Source organism: Triticum dicoccoides, chromosome 2B (assembly GCF_002162155.2).
Source record: "Triticum dicoccoides isolate Atlit2015 ecotype Zavitan chromosome 2B, WEW_v2.0, whole genome shotgun sequence".
Classification (NCBI taxonomy): Eukaryota; Viridiplantae; Streptophyta; class Magnoliopsida; order Poales; family Poaceae; genus Triticum; species Triticum dicoccoides.
The window spans coordinates 420885664-420912871 of NC_041383.1; positions in this window are offsets into that span (position 1 = coordinate 420885664).

Consider the following 27208-nt stretch of genomic DNA (forward strand, 5'->3'; position numbering starts at 1 on the left):
GCGAGCCCAACTATCTTCAGTTTCAGGGTTTTCCTCAGCCAAAATTCTCTCGGTGTTAGTTGGCGTCTCTCCTGCGCCACATCTAATCTCAGCACCACCTCTGACGCAATGTGAAACTGCAGTTTTGTGTTGCTGAAAATGCTCTTGGCCCAGATCTTCAGGTCTGCCGCTGTTTGTTTTAACTTGATCTTCATCCTAGTGAAAGGGCATCAGTGGTTTACTGGTCTCTGCCATGCCCTCCGGACTGTCTGCTGAAAATGCGGGAACTTTGGCCAGAAGGATTTAAATTTGAAAACTGCTTTGCGCGGCGGCGCCGCGACATCCGTGAGCAACAAGGGGCAGTGATCAGAGCAGGATGTCGATGCAACCATAAGGGTGTAGGAGGGGAAGAGTGTCTCCCATTCTCGGTTGCAGAAAACTTTGTCGATGGCGACAAAAGTTGGGTTCTCCCTCTCATTGCTCCAGGTGAAGCGCGTGTTTTTGCATTTTATCTCTCGCAAGCAAGCCCGGTCGATTGCATCTCTGAATCTGCTCATCACCCTTCTGTTGATGTTATGGTTGCTCTTGTCTCTTGCCTCGTAGATGACGTTAAAGTCACCGTTGATCAGCCACGGCTCGCCAAGGGGTGGCCTACTTCTGCTCAGCTCCTCGAGGAATTCTTCCTTTCTGGTGTCGTCGGTCGGGCCATAGATAGTTGTGATCCAAAAGGAGAGGCCTCCGTGAGGGAGAAATGCTCTGGCGGTGATGGAGATTTGCCCTACCGATTGAGTGGCGATTGTGATCTTGGTGGAGTCCCAAAAGATTGCAGCGCCGCCCTGGGTGCCCAACGCCGGCAACACGACGCAGTTGTCGAGTCTGCGGCCTCCTACCTCCCTGACTATCTCTGCGACCAGGCGTCGATCTTAATCTCTTGCAAACACAATAGAGCTAGGATGTGGGCGTCGGCCACTTCGCAGATGGTGGCCCTCTTCGCCGGAGAGTTTAATCCGCGGACATTCCAGTTCATTATTGGGATGGTTGTGTTACTCATAATGCAGACAAATGTGCTCCGGCGACGAACATGTTACTACTGAAGAGATGAAACAGGTACAACTACACCACCGATCAATTGGGGAGAGCCAGCGTCCACCAATAGGCCCCAAATCACACTGGCAGCTAGTTAGGCCCTGCAGCCCTACACTAATCATGAAATAAAAACCTAGCTCAGACTGACTGAAGGTCAGCTGCCACCGGAGGCTAACTAATCTAACGTCTAGCATGGACTAATCTTGGGCTGCACCGTCCGGGCCGGCCAGACTGGCCATGGTGCGCAACGCCTCGACGTCGAGGCGCGTGAGCTTGGCGATGCAGTCGATGTCGCCTTCCGAAAGTGGCTCGTCGAAGCGCCGCAGTAGCGCCTCCGCCACCTTCACCGTCATCCGCTCCCTTGGACCGAGCATGCCGAGCTCCTTGACCAGGCATAGGGTGGCCCGCTGCGCGATCGGGGTGGAGGAGGGGTTGGCCGCCTGGCGGGCGCTGTGCCTGACGAGGGCCGAAGGAGCGCGCGTCTTGAGCGGAGCTGATGGCCTGCGAGCTGGTGGCGCGTCGGTAACGAGGGGTTCCGGGGCGTCGCGGAAGAGGAGCCGGGTGGCGGTGCCGCCTTGCCCAATCTGCATCTGCTGCACCTGGTGCGTCACCGCCCCAAGCTCCGTCGTGGTTTCGGCTGGGGAAGCCGCGGTCTTAGCACGCGTGGACCGTGTCGGACTGCATGCATGCAACGGGCCCACCGGTGGTCAACGCCTTTGCACTACTGGCGCCTGCGTGGTCGACGTCGAACTCTAGCGGGGCGGCGAGGGCGCCCGTGATGGCCTCTTCGTGCTCAGCCTGTCCGAGCTCGACGCGCGGCGGGGATGGGAGCTGGGTGTCTTCGTCGGTGAAGAACTCGGCTACAGGGTCGTCGTCGTCGCGGCTCCTCTGCGCAGGTGGTGGAGGCAGCGGGGTTGGATTTTAAGCGTAGCGTCTGTGTAAGAGCCTGTGTGTCCAACGCTGATAGAAGTCTGTAGAGGCCTGGTGATTAAAAAATTAAACGCGAAAGAGCTCGAGCACCCGACGGCAAACCTGGCATCGACGCAAGGCCAGATCCTGGTCACGGGCGGGAACCATACAAAATAGCTAGGAAATCAACCCTGGCGCCTCAGCTAAGCGGCCGCGTTGTAGATGCCCTAAATATTACCGACGCTGTGCGTAAACACATAACAAACTAAGTTTCTAATTTTTTGGAGGAAGATTATACGCTACTACTCCTTTTCTCTCGAATTATTTGTCGCAGAAATGGATGTACCTAGAACTAAAAATACATCTAGATTCATCATTTTCTGCAACAAGTAATTTCAGACAGAGAGAGTACCTGTTTATCATTGGCGTGACTATAAGGCCTTTTCTTTCTTCATCTTGCACTGGATCTTAACGAGGAAACAAAGATTCACCTAGAATTAAGCAACCATTTCGACTGGTCACTGCGCGGTCATGCGATTGGGGCCTTCTGTACCATTGGATCGCTCCTAATTCTCCTAATTTTTTGATTTTGTTTTTTCTTCCCCTAATTCTCAAGGGCATCCTCCTCCTCCCGTTTCTGTCGTCCCCTATCGTCCTTCCCGACCACCATCCTCGCCTTCCTGTCACAGATCGCCAAGGCTCGCCATCACCATTGCCGCAGTGCCGCTCGTTGAAGCATCTCTGTCGCGGGTCGTAGCAACTTTTTAACAGGTCGCAACTCGCCGTCTCGCCGCCACCCCTCCTCCTGTCATAGCTCCCCATCTTTGCCAGTTGCAGCTTGTCGCCGTCGCATCTCACCGTAAGAAAAAAAACAATGCAGCTCCCCGTTGTGTTGGTCCCAATGTTGGTTGTAGCAAAAAAAAGATGATTGCACAAAACCGACACATGGTTCCAGCAAAAAAAAATACCGCTCGCCCCCACAGCCCTTTGTCGGTTGTAGCATCCTGCGCAACTGTTGCAGCTGACCGCAGTGTCGGTTCCAGCAAACGGCGCGGGCCGTCGCAGCTCTAGAGCGTGGTTGGTTATGAAAAAATGGTGTGGTTGTAGCATCGCCATTCTCTGGTTCCAGCCTATGACCGCCAGCATCCCCTCGCCGCCACCGTTGTAGCTCCATCCCGTGCAATAGCGTGCAACCCCATCGGCGCGATGGTCGAAGCTCATGGCGGCGAGGATTAAAAAGCTTGTGTGTAGTGGTGGTCAAGCTTTTTGCTGCGGTGTCTGAGACAAGAGGAATGGAGTTGCGAGGTAGGAGAGAGGGAGGAGGAAGAAACAAATGACCCCCGACTCTCCTCGCGAAGAGACACTAGAAACCCGTTATAGGGTTTTCTTGTCAGCAACATTTAAGTAGACTAGCAGGCGAAGACGCGACGGCACGCCGCGCCCGTCGTGAATCCCATGTGCATGGCTGCGTTGTTTTTCTTATAGAAGAAAAGAGAGTAGTGGGTAAGCGAGCTGTAGTCGGTAATGTGCAAGCCAATTTAACTTAGATAAATACCGAAAGTTACAAAAAATCAGTTCACCAATGGTTCCAAACACATAGCCACCCCGGAGGTTGCAGCCGCCATCGCTTCTAGCCTTCGTCTTCGCTACTCCCTCCGTCAACATTGGCGGAGGAGGCGGCCGGGCTAAGCCTCGCAGCTGAGGGTGGTGGTGAGGACGTGTGCTGCCTCACCATGGTGCCTACAACCCGTTTCTCAGATCCAAGGTCCCAGAGCCGCCATCTCCTCTCCGGTCGACGTGTGCTGACCCTTTGATACGTCCATTTTGCATCATGCTTTTATATCAATATTTATTGCATTATGGGCTGTTATTACACATTATATCTCAATACTTATGGCTATTCTCTCTTATTTTACAAGGTTTACCATGAAGAGGGGGAATGCCGGCAGCTGGAATTCTGGCTGGAAAAGGAGCAAACGTTGGAAACCTATTCTGCACAGCTCCAGAAGTCCTGAAACTCCACGAAACAACCTTTTGGAATTAATAAGAATTTTTGAGCGAAAGAAATAGGCCAGGGGGCCCACACCTAGTCCAGGAGACAGGGAGGCGCCCCCCCTATAGGGTGCGCCCCTATCTCCTGAGCTCCCTGGTGGGCCTCAGGCGTCCATCTTCTGCTATATCATCACTTTTACGCTGCAAAAAATGGTGGGCAAGCTTACGGGACGAAACTCCGCCCCCACGAGGCGGAACCTTGGCGGAATCAATCTAGGGCTCTGGCGGAGCTATTCTGCCGGGGACACTTCCCTCTGGGAGGGGAAAATCATCACCAACGTCATCACCAACGATCCTCTCATCGGGAGGGGGTCAATCTTCATCAACATCTTCACCAGCACCATTTCCTCTCAAAACCCTAGCTCATCTCTTGTATCCAATCTTGTATCAAAACCACAAATTGGTACCTGTGGGTTGCTAGTAGTGTTGATTACTCCTTGTAGTTGATGCTAATTGTTTTACTTGGTGGAAGATCATATGTTCAGATCCTTTATGCATATTAGTACTCCTCTGATTATGAACATGAATATGCTTTGTGAGTAGTTACGTTTGTTCCTGAGGACATGGGAGAAGTCTTGCTATTAGTAGTCATGTGAATTTGGTATTCGTTCGATATTTTGATGAGATGTATGTTGTCTTTTCCTCTAGTGGTGTTATGTGAACGTCGACTACATGACACTTCAACATTATTTGGGCCTAGAGGAAGGCATGGGGAAGTAATTGTTGGGGAACGTAGTAATTTCAAAAAATTTCCTACGCACACGCAAGATTATGGTGATGCATAGCAACGAGAGGGGAGATTGTTGTCCATGTACCCTCGTAGACCATAAGCGGAAGCGTTATGACAACGTGGTTGATGTAGTCGTACGTCTTCACGATCCGACCGATCCAAGCACCGAACGTACGGCACCTCCAAGTTCAGCACACGTTCAGCTCGATGACGATCCCCGGACTCCGATCCAGCAAAGTGTCGGGGATGAGTTCCGTCAGCACGACGGCGTGGTGACGATGATGATGTTCTACCAACGCAGGGCTTCGCCTAAGCACTGCAACGATATGACCGAGGTGGAATATGGTGGAGGGGGGCACCGCACACGGCTAAGGAACGATCACGAAGATCAACTTGTGTGTTCTAGGGTGCCCCCTTGCCCCCGTATATAAAGGAGCAAGGGGGAAGGCCGGCCGGCCCTAGGGGCGCACCAAGGAGGGGGGAGTCCTCCTCCTAGTGGGAGTAGGACTCCCCTTTCCTAGTCCCACTAGGAAGGAGGAAGGGGGAAGGAAGAGGGAGAGGGAGATGGAAAGAGGGGCCGCGCCCCCCTCCCCTAGTCCAATTCAGACTCCCCATGGGAGGGGGTGCGCCACCTCCTGGGCTGCTGCCCTCTCTCTCCCCTCAGGCCCACTAAGGCCCAATACTTCCCCGGGGGGTTTCGGTAACCCCTCCGGCACTCCGGTTTTCTCCGAAATCACCCAGAACACTTCCGGTGTCCGAATATAGTCGTCCAATATATCAATCTTTATGTCTCGGCCATTTCGAGACTCCTCGTCATGTCCGTGATCACATCCGGGACTCCGAACAATCTTCGGTACATCAAAACTTATAAACTCATAATAAAAATGTCATCGTAACGTTAAGCGTGCGGACCCTACAGGTTCGAGAACTATGTAGACATGACCTAGAACTATTCTCGGTCAATAACCAATAGCGGAACCTGGATGTTCATATTGGCTCCTACATATTCTACGAAGATCTTTATCTGTCAAACCGCATAACAACATACGTTGTTCCCTTTGTCATCGGTATGTTACTTGCCCGAGATTTGATCGTCGGTATCCAATACGGCTAACGGAATGGGTCACGTCAATCACATCATTCTCCTAATGATGTAATCGCGTTAATCAAATGACAACACATGTCTATGGTTAGGAAACATAACCATCTTTAATTAATGAGCTAGTCAAGTAGAGGCATACTAGTGACGTTTTATGTTTGTCTATGTATTCACACATGTATCATGTTTCCGGTTAATACAATTCTAGCATGAATAATAAACATTTATCATGATATGAGGAAATAAATAATAACTTTATTATTGCCTCTAGGGCATATTTCCTTCAGTCTCCCACTTGCACTAGAGTCAATAATCTAGATTACATAGTAATGATTCTAACACCCGTGGAGTCTTGGTGCTGATCATGTTTTGCTCGTGGAAGAGGCTTAGTCAACGGGTCTGCAACATTCAGATCCGTATGTATCTTGCAAATCTCTATGTCTCCCACCTGGACTTGGTCCCAGATGGAATTGAAGCGTCTCTTGATGTGTTTGGTCCTCTTGTGAAATCTGGATTCCTTTGCCAAGGCAATTGCACCAGTATTGTCACAGAAGATCTTCATTGGTCCCGATGCACTAGGTATGACACCTAGATCGGAAATGAACTCCTTCATCCAGACTCCTTCATTTGCTGCTTCTGAAGCAGCTATGTACTCCGCTTCACATGTAGATCCTGCCACGACGCTTTGTTTAGAACTGCACCAACTTACAACTCCACCGTTTAATAAAAACACGTATCCGGTTTGTGATTTAGAATCGTCTAGATCAGTGTCAAAGCTTGCATTGACGTAACCATTTACGACTAGCTCTTTGTCACCTCCATATACGAGAAACATATCCTTAGTCCTTTTCAGGTATTTCAGGATGTTCTTGACCGCTGTCCAGTGATCCACACCTGGATTACTTTGGTACCTCCCTACTAAGCTTGTTGCTAAGCATACATCAGGTCTGGTACACAGCATTGCATACATGATAGAGCCTATGGCTGAAGCATAGGGAACATCTTTCATTTTCTCTCTATCTTCTGCTGTGGTCGGGCATTGAGTCTGACTCAACTTCACACCTTGTAATACAGGCAAGAACCCTTTCTTTGCCTGATCCATTTTGAACTTTTTCAAAACTTTACCAAGGTATGTGCTTTGTGAAAGTCCTATTAAGCGTCTTGATCTATCTCTATAAATCTTGATGCCCAATATGTAAGCAGCTTCACCGAGGTCTTTCATAGAAAAACTTTTATTCAAGTATCTCTTTATGCTATCCAGAAATTCTATATCATTTCCAGTTAATAATATGTCATCTACATATAATATCAGAAATGCTACAGAGCTCCCACTCACTTTCTTGTAAATACAGGCTTCTCCAAAAGTCTGTATAAAACCATATGCTTTGATCACACTATCAAAGCGTTTATTCCAACTCCGAGATGCTTGCACCAGTCCATAAATGGTTCGCTGGAGCTTGCACACTTTGTTAGCACCTTTTGGATCAACAAAACCTTCTGGTTGCATCATATACAACTCTTCTTCCAGAAATCCATTCAAGAATGTTGTTTTGACATCCATTTGCCAAATTTCATAATCATAAAATGCAGCAATTGCTAACATTCGAACAGACTTAAGCATCGCTACGGGTGAGAAAGTCTCATCGTAGTCAACCCCTTGAACTTGTCGAAAACCTTTCGCAACAAGTTGAGCTTTATAGACAGTTACATTACCATCAGCGTCAGTCTTCTTCTTAAAGATCCATTTATTCTCAATGGCTTGCCGATCATCGGGCAAGTCAACCAAAGTCCATACTTTGTTCTCATACATGGATCCCATCTCAGATTTCATGGCCTCTAGCCATTTTGCGGAATCTGGGCTTATCATCGCTTCCTCCTAGTTCGTAGGTTCATCATGGTCAAGTAACACGACTTCCAGAATAGGATTACCGTACCACTCTGGTGTGGATCTTATTCTGGTAGACCTACGAGGTTCAGAAGAAACTTGATCTGGAGTTTCATGATCAATATCATTAGCTTCCTCACTAATTGGTGTAGTTATCACAAGAACCGGTTCTTGTGATGAACTACTTTCCAATAAGGGAGCAGGTACAGTTACCTCATCAAGTTCTACTTTCCTCCCACTCACTTCTTTCGAGAGAAATTCCTTCTCTAGAAAGGATCCGAATTTAGCAACGAAAATCTTGCCCTCAGATCTGTGATAGAAGGTGTACCCAACAGTTTCTTTTGGGTATCCTATGAAGACACATTTCTCCGATTTGGGTTCGAGCTTATCAGGTTGAAGTTTCTTCACATAAGCATCGCAGTCCCAAACTTTAAGAAACGACAACTTTGGTTTCTTGCCAAACCACAGTTCATGAGGCATCATCTCAACGGATTTTGATGGTGCCCTATTTAACATGAATGCGGCCGTCTCTAAAGCATAACCCCAAAATAATAGCGGTAAATCAGTAAGAGACAACATAGATCGTACCATATCTAGTAAAGTACTATTACGACGTTCGGACACACCATTTCGTTGTGGTGTTCCGGGTGGCATGAGTTGCGAAACTATTCCGCATTGTTTCAAATCTAAACCAAACTTGTAACTCAAATATTCTCCTCCACGATCAGATCGCAGAAATTTATTTTCTTGTTACGATGATTTTCCACTTCACTCTGAAATTCTTTGAACTTTTCAAATGTTTCAGACTTGTGTTTCATTAAGTAGATATACCCATATCTGCTCAAATCATCTGTGAAGGTGAGAAAATAACGATACCCGCTGCGAGCCTCAACATTTATTGGACCACAAACATCAGTATGTATGATTTCCAACAAATCAGTTGCTCGCTCCATAGTTCCGGAGAACGGCGTTTTAGTCATCTTGCCCATGAGGCACGGTTCGCAAGTACCAAGTGATTCATAATCAAGTGATTCCAAAAGTCCATCAGTATGGAGTTTCTTCATGCGCTTTATACCGATATGACCTAAACGGCAGTGCCACAAATAAGTTGCACTATCATTATCAACTCTGCATCTTTTGGCTTCAACACTATGAATATGTGTATCACTACTATCGAGGTTCAATAAAAATAGACCACTCTTTAAGGGTGCATGACCATAAAAGATATTACACATATAAATAGAACAACCATTATTCTGTGATTTAAATGAATAACCGTCTCGCATCAAACAAGATCCAGATATAATGTTCACGCTCAACACTGGCACCAAATAACAATTATTTAGGTCTAAAACTAATCCCGATGGTAGATGTAGAGGTAGCATGCCGACCGCGATCACATCGACTTTGGAACCATTTCCCACGCGCATCGTCACCTCGTCCTTAGCCAATCTTCGGTTAATCCGTAGTCCCTGTTTCGAGTTGCAAATATTAGCAACAGAACCAGTATCAAATACCCAGGTACTACTGCGAGCATTAGTAAGGTACACATCAATAACATGTATATCACATATACCTTTGTTCACTTTGCCAACCTTCTTATTCGCCAAATACTTGGGGCAGTTCCGCTTCCAGTGTCCAGTCTGCTTGCAGTAGAAGCACTCAGTCTCAGGCTTAGGTCCAGACTTGGGTTTCTTCTCTTGAGCAGCAACTTGTTTGCTGTTCTTGAAGTTCCCCTTCTTCTTCCCTTTGCCCTTTTTCTTGAAACTGGTGGTCTTGTTGACCATCAACACTTGATGCTCCTTCTTGATTTCTACCTCCGCGGCTTTTAGCATTGCGAAGAGCTCGGGAATAGTCTTGTCCATCCCTTGCATATTATAGTTCATCACGAAGCTCTTGTAGCTTGGTGGCAGTGATTGAAGAATTCTGTCAATGACACTATCATCAGGAAGATTAACTCCCAGTTGAATCAAGTGATTATTATACCCAGACATTTGAGTATGTGTTCACTGACAGAACTACTCTCCTCCATCTTGCAGCTATAGAACTTATTGGAGACTTCATATCTCACAATCCGGGCATTTGCTTGAAATATTAACTTCAACTCTTGGAACATCTCATATGCTCCACGACGTTCGAAATGTCGTTGAAGACCTGGTTCTAGGCCGTAAAGCATGGCACACTGAACTATCGAGTAGTCATCAGCTTTGCTCTGCCAGACATTCTTAATGTCGTCAGTTGCATCAGTAGCAGGTCTGGCACACAGCGGTGCTTCCAGGACGTAATTCTTTTGTGCAGCAATGAGGATAATCCTCAGGTTACGGACACAGTCCGTGTAATTGCTACCATCATCTTTCAACTTTGCTTTCTCTAGGAACGCATTAAAATTCAACGGAACAACAACACGAGCCATCTATCTACAACAAACATAGACAAGAAAAATACTATCAGGTACTAAGTTCATGATAAATTTAAGTTCAATTAATCATATTACTAAAGAACTCCCACTTAGATAGACATCCCTCTAATCCTCTAAGTGATTACGTGATCCATATCAACTACACCATGTCCGATCATCGCGTGAGATGGAGTAGTTTCAACGGTGAACATCAATATGTTGATCATATCTACTATATGATTCACGCTCGACCTTTCGGTCTCCGTGTTCCGAGGCCATATCTGTTATATGATAGGCTCGTCAAGTTTAACCTGAGTATTCCACGTGTGCAACTGTTTTGCACCCATTGTATTTGAACGTAGAGCCTATCACACCCGATCATCATGTGGTGTCTCAGCACGAAGAACTTTCACAATGGTGCATACTCTTCTTGATAATTTTAGTGAGAGATCATCTTAAAATGCTACCGTCAATCAAAGCAAGATAAGATGCATAAAGGATAAACATCACATGCAATCAATATAAGTGATATGATATGGCCATCATCATCTTGTGCTTGTGATCTCCATCTCCGAAGCACCGTCGTGATCACCATCGTCACCGGCGCGACACCTTGATCTCCATTGTAGCATCATTGTCATTACGCCATCTATTGCTTCTACGACTATCGCTACCGCTTAGTGAAAGTGCTAGTATCGACTAGAGGGGGGGTGAATAGGCGATTTTTATGAAAGTCTTCAAAACATGAAAGTTTCGAAGACAAACAGTAGAAATGACCTAATTGATATGCAGCGGAAGATAAACTACAATAAGCGAACCATAGTCAAGTATGCAATGATGTGAAAGTACATGACTAATGGCAGCTAAGTAGTAAGGATCAGGATAGAAGATAGTATGAAGCCAATCAACGATAGTAGTCAAGCAATGAAGTCAAACAGGTACGACAGATAGGCAATGACTTCACGAAGACAAACTCTAAGTAAAGGAAGGGAGAGGATAGAACCAGTCACTTGTTGAAGACACAGGATTTGTTGGACCAGTTCCAGTTGCTGTGACAACTGTACGTCTGGTTAGGGAGGCTGAGATTCAACTCAGAAGACCGTGTCTTCACCTTATTCCCCTTGAGCTAAGGACACACAGTCCTCGCCCAATCACTCTAGTAAGTCTTCAAGGTAGACTTCCGAACCTTCATAGACTTCGTTCACCGGCAATCCACAATGACTCTTGGATGCTCAGAACGCGACGCCTAACCGGCTGGAGGATTCACAGTCCTCAAGTGTAATAAGTCTTCAGGTCACACAGACAGAAAGACTTCAGTGATGCCTAACACTCTTTGGCTCTGGGTGTTTGGGCTTTGTCCTCGCAGGATTTCTCTCTCTCAAAGGCTTCGAGGTGGGTTGCTCTCAAACGACAAAAGCCGTGCACTAACTCTGAGCAGCCACCAATTTATGGTGTAGGGGGTGGGCTATTTATAGCCACTGGGCAACCCGACCTGATATGTCTGAAATGACCCTGGGTCACTAAGGAACTGACACGTGTTCCAACGGTCAGATTTCAAACACACACGGCAACTTTACTTGGGCTACAAGCAAAGATGACTCATCCGGCTCTGGATAAGATTTGCTCTCATTGTCTTCGCTCGAAGACATAAGATTTGGGTTGAGCATCACTTCAGTCATTCTGGCTTAGTTCACTTGGACCCTACTTAATAGTACGGTGGTTCCTATGACTCAACAAAGAAGAAAAAGGAAATAGCGAAGTAACATAGTCTTCGCGCTCCATAGTCTTCACTCAATGTCTTCTCATGTCATAGTCTTCAATATGAATATCTTCACATACCACCATTGTCGTCAATGTCTTCATACAGTTTTAGGGGTCATCTCCGGTAGGTAAACCGAATCAATGAGGGACACTACCTGCGTTATCTTGCAATTCTCACAAACACATTAGTCCCTCAACCAACTTTGTCGTCAATACTCCAAAACCAACTAGGGGTGGCACTAGATGCACTTACAATCTCCCCCTTTTTGGTGATTGATGACAAACTGGTTGAAGTTTTCAACGGGGATAAAGTATGTGAAATTGTAAAGGATAGAGCATTGTCTTCATAAGTAGCAAGGGCTCCCCCTGAAGATGTGCATATAAGTAATTTGCTTCTGGAATGCAAATGCACATGGCAGGTTGTACTTGTGGAGATCCTCTTCAACTTATGAAGATAATTCATCATGCATGAAATGATATAGGAAATAGAATGACATGCATAATGAAAAATTGACGTCTGCAGAATGATCTAAGTGCGGAAGTTATCATCGCACATGCGGAATTTATCATCGCATCACAGTAAGGCAAATAAGTAGCAGACGACCATCGAGTTTAAGTGTTACAACTCAAAGAACCAAATGTTTCAAAAGCGAGAGTTGTAAACACGAGGCAAAATATAAAGCAACCGCCCATATGAACCCGCTTGAAGACTATCAAACTCATATGCTTCTCCCCCTTTTGTCAGTAAGGACCAAAAAGGTTTGAAGACATAGAGCATCTACTCGTCCTCATGAGTAGGTAAAGTAGCAGGGTTGTCGGTGTTGTTTGGCGGTGCAGACGTACTTGGTGCAGTGTTGATGCATGCAGAAGTAGGGGGCGGTGAAGTAGCATCATCTTCATCATCGATCACTCTGGCATTCACAGTTGCCACGGAGGAAGAATAGTCAGAGTCTTCAAAGGATGGAGTTCGACGTAGGACAGCAGTCCATGGAGGAGTGGAGTCAAACTGGAATCTTTCAGTGAAGCCATCGTCTTGAAGATCTGCTTTAGCACTAAGCAGCGTCAAACTCTTCCATGATTGCCGACAGGTCTCGTGAGGGACAAATGCATTCTTGGTGGCAAGATTTCGAATGCGATTGACGTCCACCAAGAGGCTTTGCATCTGTATCTTGAGCCAATAGTGATGCTTATCTTGTTTTTGATGAAGTGCCACGAGAATTTCTCGGTCATTGAGAACGCGAGAGCGCTTCTGAGGCCTTTGGGCAATGGTGCTTTCAGTAGCTTCAGTTTGCGCACGATGAGGCAGACGAGTATTCCCAGCCATTGGATAAATTCGAGTTACTGCTTGGACGCCTTCTATGGGCTGAGTGAAGCTTTGGTGCTCGACATTTTGAAGACAAAGAGGCTTCTTGGCAGGCTCAGAGTATATGGCTCAACTGACATATCAACCTCTGGTAGAAAGATCACATGATTGCGAGCATAGGGCTGATAGTTGACAGAGGAGTGTCGCTTGATGAGGCGCATGACCCATGGAGCATAGAATTTCAGGCCAAAAAGGTCAGATCCAGACACAGCAAGTTGGCGTGATGAAGAATTCTTGGGAATTGAAACTGATGCCATTGAGGATGTAAAAGACCAATGTCTTCATGGCTCCTTCGAGTTTAGCAGCTGATGAATGTCCTTTGATAGTCCATAGAGTTCGCCTGATGATGTGATATATTGTGCGAGGCAGATACTCAAGGTCATCAACAAAGAACTCCGTTGGGTATTCAGCGTCAGATGGCAAAGGCTTCATCATGCTCAACATCTGGCTCATGTTGGGTTCTGGCTTATGGAACATGCTCTCCAGTGCATTGTGGTGGAGTTGACAATCAGGTTCATAGAGCTCTCCGGGAGTGGGTAGGCCTGTAAGCTCAATGACATCAAGAGCTTTGGCTTCATGATGAACATTTCCAGTCATCCACTCGAGAACCCATGTCTTGATGTCCCTGTTGTAGCCGCGAATGTGGAGGGTAGCATAGAATTGAAGCAAAAGTTCCTCATTCCAATGTTCTTTGTCTGTCACAAAGCTGAGCAGACCTACATCACGAAAGTAGTCAAGTGCTTCTTCTAAGCACGACAGTCCAGCAATGGCTTCAGTGTCTAGGCGCATATGAGGGAAAATGCGCCCTTGATCATACAGAATGCAGGAGTAATAGCTTCGCTGATGATAGCTCCAGAAATGATCAGATGATATCCTTGTCTTTGAGTAGGGGTTCTTGGCGCTGTCAAAGAAGGTATTGTGGCTTTTGAAGCCATTTGCATTGAAGGACCCTGTAGAGTTTGCAGTACCTGGGAACCTTGGCAGTCTTGGCTTTGGTTTCTGGACCTGAGGCCTATGCTCAACATGATAATCAAACTGAGGTCCAGAGGCAGTAGGCGGAGGGACCAGAATGGGCCATCGGACAGTGGTTAGCTGACCATGATTGTATGCTTGCTCAATTGTATAGGGACTTGGAGGCGGAACAGGAGCAGTGGCAACAACTGAGGCTTCAGGCTGCACAACAGGTGCTTCGGGAGCAGTTGCCTCATTGGCTTCTGGCACACTGGTTGGTGCAAGCTCCACATTAGCTTCAGCCATGACTACGTCATTGGCTTCATTTGCGTTGGTGGTGGCAGCTTCAAGATTTTCAACCTCCACTTGATGAGCTGGAGGGTCGGGCACTGGCACGTTCACATCAGGAACATCTTCTTCAATAACGGGGGGAGTAGGGACACGTACGTCTTCTTGTCTTTCATCGGCTGATGCAGCCGGATTGTCTTCAGCAGCTTGGGCTTCAGACACAGAGACATTCACAGTTGGAGTGGCTTCAGGAAACACTTGACGTGCAAAAGGTTGGTAATGCACTTCTCCTTCTGAAACGCTCAAAAGAGGGACTTGAGGCCTTTGTCCTTTGCGAAGCCTGCGGAATGCTGGCAACGCCTTTGGTGATGGAGTTGGCTGGGCCTCAAAGTCTTCTTCTTCTTCTTGTATGGGTGGTGTAACTTGTTGTTGTTGGGGAGTACTTGGGGAGTCTTGTTGCTGTGGGTGATCAGCCCACGATGCATCCTGAGAAATTGGCGTCAGAGGACGACCAATGCTGATGAGTTCGTTGTTCGTGAGAACAGGCGATGATACCAGGTTGTGTTCGATCTGAGGAAGAACTTCATCATCTTCAACATTGTCATCGTGACAAATATCTTCTGCAGCGGTGGGTTCAGCTGCAGGAATGTCTTCAGCTTCATGAGCCTCTGTGGAAGCAGGCTCATGAACTATCATCCGCCGTTCTTGGTGTTCAGATGCAGGGCGAACCACTGAGATAGGTTCAACAACTAAGGGCTCTGTGGGAGCAGCCCGATTCTTCTTGGTTTTGCGCTTCTTCTTGGAGGGAGCAGCATCAGAGGCTTCAGCATTTTTCCTCTTTCTGGCTACAGCCTTGGCATCCCTCGTCTTCTTCTGTTCTGAAGCGGTTGACTGGACCTTTGGCTTCGAGCCAGTCATGCTGCTTGGGAAGATTATGCGAGGTGCTTCCTGCCTTGAAGGTGCAGGTTGGGCAGTAGAGAGCTTCTTCTTCTTTGCAGCCATTCTGGGGTCAATGCCAGGACGACCAAGAGACTTGCGCTTCTCAGCCTCATTATAGGCAAGCACACATTTGTCAGCCAAACTCTTCATGCGTTTGCGAGAGCCTTGAGCTTCTTCGCGCTTCTTAAGAAAAGCTTCTTTAATCTCGTGCAGCATGACCTTGAAGTTTCTGACATCTTGCACGCTGAGCTTCGCCACATGCTTCTTGAACTAAGCTTTTTCATAATCAATCTTGTTCTTCAGCTCAACGATGCGCTGAGCGAGAGCTAGCTCAAAAGCAATGGCGCCATTGAAGGAGACGCTGAGGCCTATGGGAAGCTGCAGATCTTCAAAGCTGAGATTTGGGGTGTCAAACCACTCATCAATGAAGTTATGGATGATTGCCACATTGAAGAGAGGCAAGTTATTGAAGATCTCTGCTTCTTCCTTGCTCTTGATCAGTTGCTCAAGGGCATCATCTGCAAGATCTTCATCGCTGGACAGATCAATGGGTTCTTCTCGCAGAATGGCAACAGGAGTCAAGGTCAGATCAGTATGCTTGACGATTTTGTTTTTCTTCTCTGTCCTCTTGGAGATACGTGATAGATCTTCAGACTGCACACTGCCTTCAGGAGGTGCAGTGGCCAGTGGCTTCGCACGGGAAGCTTTTGTAGGAGCAGCTGAACTTGAAGCCTTAGCCTTCTTTGGCTTCTGAGGCTTTGGAGGAGGAGCTGGGGCTTCATCAGTGTCAGCATCATTATCAGAATGATCTACTCTGGCACCTTGGACCAAGATGTAGGTGATGAGGCCATCAAGGTTGGAGAAGGGGCCGATGACATTGGGTTCTGCATCACGTGAGCCGTCAGCACGAGGAGCAGAGGGACCAGGGTTGAAGTCTAATCCCAATGACTTCTTGTTTTCCTTGGCCGATGCCTTTGCGTGCTAGAAGTTGCGCTTGAAAAGAGTATCGTCATGACACCAGAGCAATGATGACGGGTCGGCATTCTCAGGCTGAGGTCCACGGACCATACAAGGATAGAAACCCTGTGCAATAGCTTCAGCTCTGTTCTTGGGTTGGAGGCCTCGATAGAGAATATCACCCCAAGGACTTTTGATAGCATTCTTCTCTGCATATTCCTGGGTCACGAACTTGTACTTGAACCATTCTTCAGCCCAATAGTGTCGAATCCATTGGATTCGTATCTTGCGCTGATGATAATTCTCTTCAGGATCTGTCTTGTAAAGCTCTGCTAGGTCATCAGGCAGATCTTTTGATGTCCCCCCACGACGCTGTCTGCCACCCTTCCTTACTGATTTCTCTGCAGCCATGAACTTCAAACTGAATGGCTTCAATATGTTCAAAGGCTTCAAAGACTTACGCTTGCTGGTCAAACAGGAACTGGCTTCAGGAGAGTTAATGTGATGCTGTAAGTATTCTGCAAACAAATGCAGACTATGAGAACCAAGGGATTCTCCCACGGACATGTACCTGTGACAGCATTAGAGATGCGAGGGAAGGGGAATAGGTCATATGCATTCTCAGAAGATTTTGAAGATAAATCAGTTTGAAGACATTGACCTCATGATGCGAAGACATTCACTTATATGTTGAGAGTTGGTTTCAGATTTGTACGAATCCGTGAATAAGTACAAGTGAGGAATCAAACTAGATATGAAGTTTTAAGTGAATTGACTAGGCAGTATGAGATGCAGACATAATAGATCTAACACTGTGTAGGCAGAAACCACTTTTGGTAAATAGGATGAATCTTGAAGATCAAAAAGATGGTAAAAATAGAGTTATATTTACCGCACGAAGAACTGCTAGATGGGATGAATAGGAGACCGAGCAGTTCAATCCACCGTGCCCTAACTTGGCGACGGAGGACACCTACGGCGACAGCGGAGAGGACGATGTCCGCGGCCGGCGTGAGGACATCGTCGGAGAAGTCGTGGCAGCTAAGAGCTTCGTCGCCGGCGTCGTCGAGAGCTAGCGGTGGCGCTAGGGTTTTGACGAGGTGGAGAGGTGGAAGAAGGTTTTCTTTACCGTAGGGGACATGTATTTATAAGGAAGTGTGCGGCACAGCGCAATTACGCAGGTGCCCCTGGCGGTTCGCATCTGAGGGGCACATGGCAAGCATGCAACATACTCCGAGTTGTCCCACATTCCCACGCCCGCCACGTTTGTCGGATAGTTGTTCCGGCTTCTCCGGATTCCAAACAATAAGGATGGGTCATTTAAAACAGACTTAATGTTTGTCTCTGTGTCTTCTGCTGACAAGGACGCAGAGAAGACATTCGACAGTTTTAATAGAATGCATATGATTTGGACAGATAGAGTTTGAGATAGAAAGCATAGAGAGATTAGGGTCCGATCACATTCACTTAGTTCAAAAGATTCAACTAGGAAGACATAGCTATAAGTGAATGTTGTAGAGGACAGAACACTAGTATATATATATATCAGAAAGCAATCAAATCATCATAGTAAAGAAGATCATGAAGATAAATTGAAACTAAAGACAAACCAAATGCGAAGTCATTGCAAAAATAACGCCATGAGTGAAACACTTCAAACAGAGAAATTTGGTGGTGGCGTTACCCACCGTATAGGAAGTATTAGACCCAGACACGGCGCACAATTATCGTGGCGCTCCGAAGTCAAATTCCACGTTAATGTATTCACACTCAGAGTGTAAGTCTTCATCGATTGAAGATATACATTACTTCGTGTGTTGCACATCTAAGTCATCAACATGCATAAGTGTTAGGATGTGTGCCTGATCACAGGACATTTGAGGATTCCAAGATATTTAGCTCACACCGTAACTTGCAAAACCTTTTCTCATCCAAGGGCTTTGTGAAGATATCTGCCAGTTGCTCTTCAGTGTTGACATGAATGATGTCGATATCTTTCTTCATGACATGATCTCTGAGAAAGTGATGACGAATTTCAATGTGCTTTGTCTTTGAGTGCTGGACTGGATTGTTGGCTATCTTGATGGCACTTTCGTTGTCGCAGAAGAGAGGTACTTGTTTCAGATTGATGCCATAATCCTTGAGAGTTTGCTTCATCCATAGAAGCTGAGCACAACAAGATCCACAGCAATGTATTCAGATTCGGCAGTTGAGAGTGATACACAATTCTGCTTCTTTGAACACCAACAGACAAGTGATCGACCCAGAAAGTGACATGTGCCTCATGTAGACTTGCGATCCACCTTGTCACCAGCATAATCAGCATCCGAGAATCCAACCAAATCAAATTTTGAGCCCTTTGGATACCATAATCTGAGTGTTGGGGTGTAAGCCAAATATCGAAGAATTCGCTTCACAGCTAAGTGATGCGATTCCTTTGGTGCCGCTTGGAATCGAGCACACATGCAAACACTAAGAATAATATCTGGCCTAGATGCACATAGATAAAGTAAAGAACCAATCATGGAGCGGTATACCTTTTGATCGAACTCGTTACCATTGTCGTCAGGACCAAGATGGTGTTTGGCTGGCATTGGCGTCGTGTAACCTTTGCAGTCTCCCATTCCAAACTTCTTCAGACAATCTTTGAGGTATTTTTCTTGAGATATGAAGATTCCATTCCTTTGCTGACGAATTTGAAGACCAAGGAAGAACTTCAGCTCACCCATCATGGACATCTGATATTGCTCTTGCATCATGTATCCAAACTCATCACTATACTTCTGGTTGGTGCAACCGAAGATTATGTCATCCACATATATTTGGCACACAAACAGTTCACCATCATATGTCTTCGTGAAGAGGGTGGGATCGAGGGATCCAGGTTCGAAGCCTTTGCTCTTCAAGAAGTCTTTGATCGTACCATACCAAGCGCGAGGTGCTTGTTTGAGGCCATAGAGTGCTTTGTTTAGCTTGTACACCATATCAGGATGTTTTGGATCTTCAAAGCCAGGTGGTTGAGCGACATATACTTCTTCTTCAATCTTGCCGTTGAGAAATGCACTCTTCACATCCATTTGATATAGCAAGATGTTGTGATGATTAGCGTAGGCTAGCAGTATGCGAATAGCTTCAAGCCTAGCCACAGGAGCAAATGTTTCATCGAAGTCATTTCCTTCTACTTGAGTGTATCCTTGAGCCACAAGACGTGCTTTGTTTCTGACGACTTGACCATGCTCATCTTGCTTGTTTTGATATATCCATTTTGTTCCAATAATGTTATGCTTGCGAGGGTTAGGTCACTTGACAAGTTCCCAAACATTGTTCAGCTTGAACTGTTGAAGTTCTTCTTGCATAGCTTGAATCCATTCAGGTTCCATAAAGGCTTCAACAACTTTCTTGGGTTCTGATATTGACACAAATGAAAAGTGCCCACAAAAGTTTGCTAACTGTGTTGCTCTTGAGCGAGTAAGTGGACCAGGTGCATTGATGCTGTCAATTATCTTCTCAATTTGTACTTCGTTTGCAACTCGAGGATGAACAAGACGAAGACTTTGCTCTTGCTGATCATTGTCATCATTGGGAGGATTGTCTTCGGTCTGAGCATTGTCTTCAGGTTGGTTAGGTGCAGAAATGATAAGTTCCTCTTCAGGCTGTGCTTTAGAAGGCATGATTTCACCAGTTCCCATCAGCTTGATAGATTCGCTGGGCGGAGCTTCATCTAGTGTACTTGGTAGGAGTTCTCTTTGTGAACCATTGGTTTCATCAAATCTCACATCCACAGTTTCAACGATTTTATAGAGATAGAGGTTGAAGACTCTGTAAGAGTGTGAGTCCTTTACATAACCGAGCATGAAGCCTTCATGAGCTTTAGGTGCAAATTTTGACTTGTGATGGGGATCCTTGACCCAGCACCTAGCTCCAAATACTCTGAAGTAACTGACATTTGGCTTCTGGCCAGTAAGGAGCTCATAGGATGTTTTGTTCAGAAGCTTATGAATGTAAACACGGTTGATGATGTGACATGCTGTATCAATAGCTTTAGGCCAGAACTTTCTTGGTGTCTTGTATTCATCGAGCATTATTCGAGCCATCTCAATGAGGGTTCTGTTCTTGCGCTCAACGATGCCATTTTGCTGAGGTGTGTATGGAGTAGAGAACTCATGAGTGATTCCCATTGTATCCAGATAAAGATCAAGTCCGGTGTTCTTGAATTCAGTGCCATTGTCACTTCTGATGTGCTTGATCTTCATGCCATAATTGTTCATTGCCCGATTGGCGAAGCCTCTGAAGACATCTTGCACTTCTGTCTTGTAGAGAATCATGTGCATCCATGTGTATCTTGAGTAGTCATCAACAATGACGAAGCCATAGAGACATGCAGTTGTTGTGAGGGTGGAGTAGTGAGTAGGTCCAAATAAGTCCATGTGTAATAGCTCGAAGGGTTGAGATGTTGTCATGATTGTCTTCGAGGGGTGCTTTGCCCTAGTCATCTTTCCAGCTTCACAGGCACCACACAAATGATCCTTCTTGAAGTTGACACCTTCGATGCCTATGACATGCTTCTTCTTGACGAGTGTGTGTAAGTTCCTCATGCCAGCATGCCCCAGCCTCTGATGCCAGAGCCAGCATTCTGAAGCTTTTGCGAGAAGACATACGGCAAGCTGTGGACCTGCTGAGAAATCTACCATGTATAGATCATCTTTCCGATACCCTTCAAAGACTAGAGACTTGTCAGATTCCATTAGTACAAGGCAATGATATTTTCCGAATAGCACAATCATGTTTAAGTCACAAAGCATTGAGACGGAAATTAAGTTGAAACCAAGGGATTCAACAAGCATCACTTTATCCATGTGTTGATCCTTTGAGATTGCAACTCTACCTAGACCCAATACCTTGCTTTTACCAGTGTCAGAAAATGTGATGTGACTCTTGTCGGATGGACGTAAGGTTGAGTCCATGAGAAGACTTCGATCACCAGTCATATGATTTGTGCATCCGCTGTCCATAATCCATTCTGAAGCTTTTGGTGACATACCCTATAGTGCAGTTAGGAGGATAAGCTTCACAAAGAGCGTTGTGAAGCATAAGCATTTGACACACACAAGGATTGTCATAGCTTAGATCAAGGTTAGGACTCATAGTATGACTGGTAATTGATTCAGATGTGAAATATATAGTAAGACAATTTATCATGTGTCCTTAATGTGTTTTAGGTCCCCAGCATTAGCATTGGACGCCTTTGATTGCAGGCTGGAGGCCTTTCTCTGCAAAAGAAAGTTAATTCTTCTTTGCCACCCACATTTTCAGGGGTGGCTTAGAAGCAATGAGTTTAAGTGCAACATCTGAGAATTTCGGCTTTGGAGCCCTAGCAAATAGCCTTGCAGGAGATGAATGATACTCATATGAATAAGCAGAAAAGTTCTTAGTTCGATGAACATAGCGGTTTGAAGACACACACTCATATTCATAAGTCTAAGTATGATTTCCCTGCAAAACATTGGCATTAGGGTGACTCAGGTGAGTCATGTATCTGTATGAAGCCTTTGGGCCATATGAAGCCATAGGTCTGGGGTTTGTCTTCTTCCTTGGTGGTGTCATGACGACATTCACAGGAAGATTCTCAATGCACTGCTTAGGTACCCAGATCTTCTTCATAGGTGGTCCATTCCTGCAGTTAGTACCAATATACCTAGCAAACACTTCACCATTCTGGTTCTTAAATAGCTTATAGTTTGCATCAAAGGATTCATCAATGATAATAGGATTAGCACAGGTAAAGCCAGATAAGGTGGATGGATCTACTGAAGGTTCCTTTGCGGCAACCCATGTGGTTTTGGGATACTGCTCAGGCTTCCAGTAGGAGCCATCAACATTCATTTTCCTCTCGAACCCAACACCCTCTTTCCTAGGGTTTCGGTTCAGAATCTGCTTTTTGAGGACATCGCACAGTGTCTGATGCCCTTTCAGACTTCTATACATCCCTGTTTCAAGCAATGTCTTCAACCTAGCATTTTCATCAGCAATAGTGGTGGTATCCTCCGTAGAGGTGTTAGTTACCACATCATTAGTTGAAGACAATGCAACAGTAGAAGCAGTGGAACATTCAGCAACAGATGTAGCGTTATCACGCTCAATGCATTTTAGACATGATGGTTCAAATTTATCCTGAGCGGGACTGATCTGTTGAGCGTGAAGTGACTCATTCTCTTTTTGAAGATCTTCATGAGCCGCTCTCAATTTCTCAAGCTCTTGCTTCCTTTGAAGATAATCATAGGAGAGCTTTTCATAAGTGGTTGAGAGCGTTTCATGATGACTTTCAAGTTCTTGGTACTTAGCATGAAGATTTTTTATATCTTCAACTAAGGACTGTGAACGTGTCATTTCCGCGTCCAACAGGTAATCGCTTTTGTCTAACAGTTTTTGAGTATGTTCCATAGCCTTTTGTTGTTCAGTTGCAATTTTAGCAAGTGTTTTGTAGCTAGGTTTGGATTCACAATCAGAGTCATCTTCACTTGATGTTTGAAAGTAAGCATCACGTGATTTTACCTTGGCACCACGTGCCATGAAGCAGTAGGTGGGAGTAGGATCATCTCCGTCATCAACTTCAGCGTTGGTGTGGAAGTCATTGTCTTCAGTGTTGAAGATGGACTTGGCAATGTAGGCTGTGGCTAGAGCCAGACTTGCAACGCCAGGGTCAGACTCCTCTTCAGACTCCACCTCCATCTCCTCAAAAGCAGACTCCTCCTCTGAATCCATTTCCTTGCCAACAAAGGCACGAGCCTTGCCAGATGAGCTCTTCTTGTGTGATGAAGACTTGGAAGAAGACTTAGAAGAAGACTTTGAGGATTTCTTCTTCTCCTTGTCATCAGAATCATATTCCTTGCTCTTCTTCTTCTTCTTCTCATTGTCCCACTGTGGACACTCAGATATGTAGTGACCAGGCTTCTTGCACTTGTGGCAGGTTCTCTTCTTGTGGTCATGGGTGGAAGCTTCATCATTCCTTGAGCTGGATCGTGAAGACTTTCTGAAGCCTTTCTTCTTGGTGAATTTCTGGAACTTCTTCACAAGCATAGCAAGTTCCTTTCCTATGTCTTCAGGATCATCAGAACTGCAGTCAGATTCTTCCTCAGATGAGGAAACATATTTTGCCTTCAAAGCGCGAGTTCGGCCATAGTTGGAACCATAGATATATTTTCTCAGAAAGATGGAACTCATGTGTGTTGAGCCTCTCAAGTATATCAGACGGATCGAGTGTCTTGAAGTCAGGACGTTCTTGTATCATGAGGGCAAGAGTGTCAAAGGAGCTGTCAAGTGATCTCAGTAGTGTCTTGACGATTTCATGCTTGGTGATCTCAGTTGCACCGAGAGCTTGAAGCTCATTTGTGATGTCAGTGAGGCGATCGAATGTGAGCTGGACATTTTCATTGTCGTTTCTCTTGAAGCGGTTGAAGAGGTTGCGAAGAACACTGATCCTTTGATCTCTCTGGGTTGAGACGCCTTCGTTGACCTTGGATAGCCAGTCCCAGACTAGCTTCGACGTTTCCAAAGCACTCACGCGACCATACTGTCCTTTGGTTAGATGACCACAGATAATGTTCTTGGCAGTAGAGTCTAGTTGAATGAACTTCTTGACATCAGTAGGGGTGACACCTTCACCTGTTTTGGGAACGCCATTCTTGACGACATACTAGAGGTCGACATCAATGGCTTCAAGATGCATACGCATCTTATTCTTCCAGTAGGGATATTCAGTTCCATCGAACACGGGGCAAGCAGCGGAGACTTTGATTATCCCTGCAGTCAACATAGCTAAAACTCCAGGTGGTTAAACCGAATCACACAGAACAAGGGAGTACCTTGCTCTGATACCAATTGAAAGTGCTAGTATCGACTAGAGGGGGGGTGAATAGGTGATTTTTATGAAAGTCTTCAAAACATGAAAGTTTCGAAGACAAACAGTAGAAATGACCTAATTGATATGCAGCGGAAGATAAACTACAATAAGTAAACCATAGTCAAATATGCAATGATGTGAAAGTACAGGACTAATAGCAGCTAAGTAGTGAGGATCAGGATGGAATATAGTATGAAGCCAATCAACGATAGTAGTCAAGCAATGAAGTCAAACAGGTACGACAGATAGGCAATGACTTCACGAAGACAAACTCTAAGTGAAGGAAGGGAGAGGATAGAACCAGTCACTTGTTGAAGACATAGGATTTGTTGGACCAGTTCCAGTTGCTGTGACAATTGTACGTCTGGTTAGGAAGGCTGAGATTCAACTCAGAAGACCGTGTCTTCACCTTATTCCCCTTGAGCTAAGGACACACAGTCCTCACCCAATCACTCTAGTAAGTCTTCAAGGTAGACTTCCGAACCTTCACAGACTTCGTATACCGGCAATCCACAATGACTCTTGGATGCTCAGAATGCGACGCCTAACCGGCTGGAGGATTCACAGTCCTCAAGTGTAATAAGTCTTCAGGTCACACAGACAGAAAGACTTCAATGATGCCTAACACTCTTTGGCTCTGGGTGTTTGGGCTTTGTCCTCGCAAGGATTTCTCTCTCTCAAAGGCTTCGAGGTGGGTTGCTCTCAAACAACAAAAGCTGTGCACTAACTCTGAGCAGCCACCAATTTATGGTGTAGGGGGTGGGCTATTTATAGCCACTGGGCAACCCGACCTGATATGTCCGAAATGACCCTGGGCCACTAAGGAACTGACACGTGTTCCAACGGTCAGATTTCAAACACACACGACAACTTTACTTGGGCTACAAGCAAAGATGACTCATCCGGCTCCGGATAAGATTTGCTCTCGTTGTCTTCGCTTGAAGACATAGGATTTGGGTTGAGCATCACTTCAGTCATTCTGACTTAGTTCACTTGGACCCCACTTAACAGTACGGTGGTTCCTATGACTCAACAAAGAAGAAAAAGGAAACAGCGAAACAACATAGTCTTCGCGCTCCACAGTCTTCACTCAATGTCTTCTCATGTCATAGTCTTCAACATGAATATCTTCACATACCACCATTGTCGTCAATGTCTTCATACATTTTTAGGGGTCCTCTCCGATAGGTAAACCGAATCAATGAGGGACACTACCTGCGTTATCCTGCAATTCTCACAAACGCATTAGTCCCTCAACCAACTTTGTCGTCAATACTCCAAAACCAACTAGGGTGGCACTAGATGCACTTATACTTAGTGATAAAGTAAAGCAATTACAGGGCGTTTGCATTTCATACAATAAAGCGACAACCATATGGCTGCTGCCAGTTGCCGATAACTTTGGTTACAAAACATGATCATCTCATACAATAAAATATAGCATCACGTCTTGACCATATCACATCACAACATGCCCTGCAAAAACAAGTTAGACGTCCTCTACTTTGTTGTTGCAAATTTTACGTGGCTGCTACGGGCTTAGCAAGAACTGTTCTTACCTATGTCAAAACCACAACGATAGTTCGTCAAGTTAGTGCTGTTTTAACCTTCACAAGGACCGGGCGTAGCCACACTCGGTTCAACTAAAGTGAGAGAGACAGACACCCGCCAGTCACCTTTAAGCATGAGTGCTCGTAACGGTGAAACCAGTCTCGCGTAAGCGTACGCGTAATGTCAGTCCGGGCCGCTTCATCTCACAATACCGCTGAACCAAAGTATGACATGCTGGTAAGCAGTATGACTTGTATCGCCCACAACTCACTTGTGTTCTACTTGTGCATATGACATCTACGCATAAAACCAGGGTCGGATGCCATTGTTGGGGAATGTAGTAATTTCAAAAACATTCCTACGCACACGGAAGATCATGGTGATGCATAGCAATGAGAGGGGAGAGTGTTGTCCACGTACCCTCATAGACCGTCAGCGGAAGCGTTATGACAACGCGGTTGATGTGGTCGTACGTCTTCATGATCCGACCGATCCAAGCACCGAACGTACGACACCTCCGAGTTCAGCACATGTTCAGCTCGATGACGATCCCCGGACTCCGATCCAGCAAAGTGTCGGGGATGAGTTCCGTTAGCACGACGGCATGGTGACAATAATGATGTTCTACTGACGCAGGGCTTCGCCTAAGCACCACAACGATATGACCGAGGTGGAATATGGTGGAGGGGGGCACCGCACACGGCTAAGGAACGATCACGAAGATCAACTTGTGTGTTCTAGGGTGCCCCCCTGCCCTCGTATATAAAGGAGCAAGGGGGGAGGCCGGCCGGCCCTAGGGGGCGCGCCAAGGAGGGGGGAGTCCTCCTCCTAGTGGGAGTAGGACTCCCCTTTCCTAGTCCCACTAGGAAGGAGGAAGGGGGAAGGAAAGAGAGGGAGAGGGAGAGGGAAAGAGGGGCCGCGCCCCCCTCCCCTAGTCCAATTCGGACTCCCCATGGGAGGGGGCGCGCCACCTCCTGGCCGTTGCCCTCTCTCTCCCCTCAGGCCCACTAAGGCCCAATACTTCCTCGGGGGGTTCCGGTAACCCCTCCGGCACTCCGGTTTTCTCCGAAATCACCCGGAACACTTCCGGTGTCCGAATATAGTCGTCCAATATATCAATCTTTATGTCTCGACCATTTCGAGACTCCTCGTCATGTCCGTGATCACATCCGGGACTCCGAACAATCTTCGGTACATCAAAACTTATAAACTCATAATAAAACTATCATCGTAACATTAAGCGTGCGGACCCTACGGGTTCGAGAACTATGTAGACATGACCTAGAACTATTCTCGGTCAATAACCAATAGCGGAACCTGGATGCTCATATTGGCTCCTACATATTCTACGAAGATCTTT